The 5,314-nt window shown below is 41.8% G+C and overlaps 1 pseudogene; it reads right to left on the bottom strand.

The window, feature by feature from the left end:
- Nucleotides 1–3,504: 3,504 nt before the first annotated feature.
- Nucleotides 3,505–4,029, bottom strand: LOC123158214 (uncharacterized; annotated as a pseudogene).
- Between the last annotated feature and the right edge of the window lie 1,285 nt (nucleotides 4,030–5,314).

Genomic DNA, 5,314 nt, shown 5'->3' with positions numbered 1-5,314 from the left:
GAAACTAGAAGAACACGCTTTTATAAAGCTATCTTTCTTAGCTCGCAATCTAGCGGTTCTTTCCTTACACTCATCAATGGAAATTCTCATTACTTTGAGAGACTCATTGATATCATGCTTAGGAGGAGAAGATCTAAGTTTAAGAGAATCAACATCAAGCGAAAGTCTATCAACATTCCTAGCCAAATCATCAACTTTGAGCAATTTTTCTTCAAGCAAAGCATTAAAATTCTTTTGAGAAATCATAAATTCTTTCACACTATTCTCAAAATTAGAGGGCATCTTACTAAAATTACCATAAGCATTATTGTAGGAATTTCCGTAATTATTATAGGAATTACTAGGGAACGGTCTAGCATTAAAGTTTCCTCTGTAAGCATTGTTTCCAAAACTATTCCTACAAACAAAATTCACATCCATAGATTCATTATTATTCTCAATCAAAGAATAGAAAGGCATATCATTGGGATCAAGAGGAGTATTTTTAGTAGCAAACAATTTCATAAGTTCATCCATCTTTCCACTCAAAACATTGATTTCTTCTATAGCATGCACTTTTTTACTAGAAGATCTTTCGGTGGGCCATTGAGAATAATTAGCCATAATATTATCATGAAGTTTTGTAGCATCTCCTAACGTGATTTGCATAAACTTGCCTCCCGCGGCCGAATCTAAGTGATTTCTAGAAGCAAAGTTCAAACCGGCATAAAAATTTTGTATGATCATCCATAAATTCAAACCATGAGTAGGGCAATTGCGAAGCATAAATTTCATTCTTTCCCAAGATTGGGCAACATGCTCATGATCAAGTTGTTTAAAATTCATAATATCATTCCTAAGAGTGATGATCTTAGCGGGAGGAAAATACTTAGAGATAAAAGCATCTTTGCACTTGTTCCAATAATCAATACTATTTTTAGGCAAAGACAAAAACCAAACTTTAGCACGATCTCTAAGTGAAAACGGAATTAACTTCAATTTGACAAAATTGTTACCCGTATCTTCCTTCATTTGCATATCACACAAATCAACAAAGTTGTTTAGATGAGTAGCGCCATCTTCACTAGGAAGGCCGGCGAATTGATCTTTCATAACAAGATTTAGCAAAGCGGTATTGATTTCACAAGACTCAACATCATTAAGAGGAGCAATCGGAGTACTAAGGAAATCATTATTATTGGTATTCGAGATATCACACAATTTGGTATTATCTTGCGCCATGGCAACAAGTAATCCAACACACAAGCAAGCAGAAAAAGGCAAGCGAAAAAGAGAGGAGGAGATTGAGAAAGAGGGGGTGAATAAAACGGCAAGGGTGAAGTGGGGGAGAGGAAAACGAGAGGCAAATGGAAAATAATGTAAATGCGAGGGAGATGGGTTTGTGATGGGTACTTGGTATGTCTTGACTTGAGCGAAGACCTCCCCGGCAACGGCGCCAGAAATCCTTCTTGCTACGTCTTGAGCTTGCGTTGGTTTTCCTCGAAGAGGAGAGGGTGATGCAGCAATAGTAGCGTAAGTATTTCCCTCAGTTTTTGAGAACCAAGGTATCAATCCAGTAGGAGGCTCCTCAAAAGTCCCATGCACCTACACAAACAAACAAAGAAGTCGCAACCAACGCAATAAAGGGGTTGTCAATCCCTTCACGGCCACTTGCGAAAGTTAGACCTGATAAAGATAGTATGATAAGCATAAATATATTTTGGTTTTAAATAGATGCAAAAGGTAAAGATGCAAATAAGTAGATTGAAAGCAAATATAATAAGAGATAGACCCGGGGGCATAGGTTTCACTAGAGGCTTCTCTCAAGATAGCATAAGTAGTACAGTGGGTGAACAAATTACTGTCGAGCAATTGATAGAAAAGTGCATAGTTATGAGATTATCTGGGCATGATCATGTATATAGGCATCACGTCCGTGACAAGTAGACCGACTCCTGCCTACATCTACTACTATTAATCCACACATCGACCGACTCCTTCCTGCATCTAGAGTATTAACTTCATAAGAACAGAGTAACGCATTAAGCAAGATGACATGATGCAGAGGGATAAACTCAAGCAATATGATATAAACCCCATCTTGTTATCCTTGATGGCAACAATACAATACGTGCCTTGCAACCCTTTCTGTCACTGGGTAAGGACACTGCAAGATTGAACCCAAAGCTAAGCACTTCTCCCATGGCAAGAAAGATCAATCTAGTAGGCCAAACCAAACTGATAATTCAAAGAGACTTGCAAAGATAACTTAATCATACATAAAAGAATTCAGAGAAGATTCAAATATTATTCATAGATAAACTTGATCATAAACCCACAATTCATCGGATCTCGACAAACACACCATAAAAAGAGTTTACATCGAATAGATCTCCACAAGAGAGGGGGAAAACATTGTATTGAGATCCAAAAAGAGAGAAGAAGCCATCTAGCTAATAACTATGGACCCGTAGGTCTGTGATAAACTACTCACAACTCATCGGAGGGGCAAGGATGTTGATGTAGAAGCCCTCTGTGGTCGATTCCCCCTCCGGCAGAGTGCCGGCGAAGGCTCCAAGATGAGATCTCGCGGATACAGAAGGTTACGGTGGTGGAAATTGTGTTTTGTCCTCCTCCTGGATGTTTTTGGGGTACATAGGTATATATAGGAGGAAGAAGTACATCGGTGGCCGCCCGAGGGGCCCACGAGACAGGGGGCGCGCCCTACCAGGGGGGCCTCCTATCTCGTGGGAGCCTCGGCAGCTTCTTGACTTGCACTCCAAGTCCTCTGGATCATGTTCATTCCAAAAATCATGCTCCCGAAGGTTTCATTCCATTTGGACTCCGTTTGGTATTCCTTTTCTGCGAAATATTGAAATAGGCAAAAAAACAACAATATGGGCTGGGCCTCCGGTTAGTAGGTTAGTCCCAAAAATGATATAAATGTATAAAATAAAGCCCATAAACATCCAGAAGGGGTAATATAATAGCATGGAACAATCAAAAATTATAGATACGTTGGAGACGTATCAGGTCCCGATTGGTTTTTGGTGGCTACAGAGGCTTGCAGCGGCGGAACTCCCGATCTAGGCTTCTTTTCGGGGGTTTCTGTTTTTATAGGAATTTTTGGCGTCGGTTTCACGTCATGGGGGTATCCGAGTCAGCCATGAGGTAGGGGGCGCGCCCTGCACCCTCGTGGATGACTCGGGGCTCTTCTGGCCCAACTCTTTTGCTTTGGGGGCTTCTTCTGGTCCATCAAAAATCTTCGTAAATTGACAGGTCAATTGGACTCCATTTGGTATTCCTTTTCCGTCAAACTCAAAAACAAGGAAAAAACAGAAACTGGCACTGGGCTCTAGGTTAATATGTTAGTCCCAAAAATCATATAAAATAGCATATAAAACATCCAAGATGGATAATATAATAGCATGGAACAATCAAAATTTATAGATACGTTGGAGACGTATCATATGTCACGACGCAGAAATTAAATAAAAATAATAAGAAAAAGCTCAGCAAAAATATCTATGCTAGCTTGGAGTAGTGCTGGTGTCTCTGCATGCTGAGCTCCTTGCGGAAGTTGCCGATGAACCGCTCCGTGTTGGCAAACAGCTCCTCCCGACTCATCCTCATCGCCGTCCATGTCGACTTCACAATCTTCCTCCTCCTCCTCTTGTTTCCCCTTTTCCTCTTCGTCGGCCTGGCTACCGTTTAGTGCACCGAGGAAGAAGATGCTCGCCATTGATAGGCACTTCTTCAGCACCTTCAGCACCACCTCCTTGGTCTTGATCTTCAGCTCAATTATATTGGTCACCACAAAGGCAGCACCACGATGTGATCATCCGCAACCGCCGTCCGGTCGTTGGGATGGACTGATCCAACCCTCAGGAAAGGTGAGGCCACGACACTGACAGGCGTGACGGCCTGATCGACATTTGAAGACCCGTGCCGGTCTTCGTCGTCAGTGATGAAAGCGGTGCCGCCGATGAAGGCCTGGATGCCGAGCGCGAGGATGATGCCGTTGAAGAGGAGGTAGCCGTAGGAGATCATGCCGCTGCGGCTGCGCGCTCAGGGTGCCAGCCTCAGCATGGAGGTTTGCTACCTCTTGAGCTTGCATTGGTTTTCCCTTGAAGAGGAAAGGGTGATGCCTCAAAGTAGCATAAGTATTTCCGTTAGTTTTGAGAACCAAGGTATAAATCTAGTAGTAGACAATACACAAGCCACCGAATACCTGCACAAACAATCAACAACTTGCAACCAACACGATAAAGGGGTTGCCAATCCCTTCACGGTCACTCACAAAAGTGAGATCTGATAGAGATAGATAAATGGTAAAGTAAATATTTTTGGTAGTTTTGGTTTATAGATTGGAAAGTAAAGATTGCAAAATAGTAGCTCGGAAACTAGCAAGATGTAAACGATATTTAATAATATGGAAAAGAGACCTGGGGGCCATAGGTTTCACTAGTGGCTACTCTCGAGATAGCATATATTACGGTGGGTGAAGCAACTACTGCCGATCAATTGATAGAAAAGCGCATAATTATGATGACATCTAAGGCAATGATCATGAACATAGGCATCACGTCCGTATCAAGTAGACCGGCTCCTTCCTGCATCTACTACTATTACTCCACACATCGACTGCTATCCAGTATGCATCTAGAGTATTAAGTTCATAAAAAACGGAGTAACGCATTAAGCAAGATGACATGATGTAGAGGAATTAACTCAAGCAATATGATGAAACTCCCATCTTGTTATCCTCGATGGCAACAATACAATACGTGCCTTGCTGCCCCTACTGTCACTGGGAAAGGACACGGAAAGATTGAACCCGAAGCTAAGCACTTCTCCTATTGCAAGAAAGATCAATCTAGAAGGCCAAACTAAACCGACAATTCAAAGAGACTTGCAAAGATATCAAATCATGCATATAAGAATTCAGAGAAGAAACAAATAACATTCATAGATAATCTTGTTCATAAATCCACAATTCATTGGATCTTGGCAAAGACACCGCAAAAGAGTATTACATTGAATAGATCTCCAAGAACATCGAGGAGAACATGGTATTGAGAATCAAAGAGAGAGAAGAAGCCATCTAGCTAATAACTATGGACCCAAAGGTCTGTGGTAAACTACTCACGCTTCATCTAAGAGGTAATGGTGTTGATGTAGAAGCCCCCCGTGATCGAATCCCTCGTAGGACATTGGAAAATGCCCCAAGATGGGATCTCACGGTTATAGAAGGTTGCGGCGGTGGAAAAGTGGTTTCGTGGCTCTCCCTGATGTTTTTAGGGTATAAGAGTATATATAGGCGAAGGAACTAGGT

Source organism: Triticum aestivum, chromosome 7B, assembly GCF_018294505.1.
Source record: "Triticum aestivum cultivar Chinese Spring chromosome 7B, IWGSC CS RefSeq v2.1, whole genome shotgun sequence".
Taxonomy (NCBI): Eukaryota; Viridiplantae; Streptophyta; class Magnoliopsida; order Poales; family Poaceae; genus Triticum; species Triticum aestivum.
This window is presented reverse-complemented; position numbering and strand designations above follow the sequence as displayed.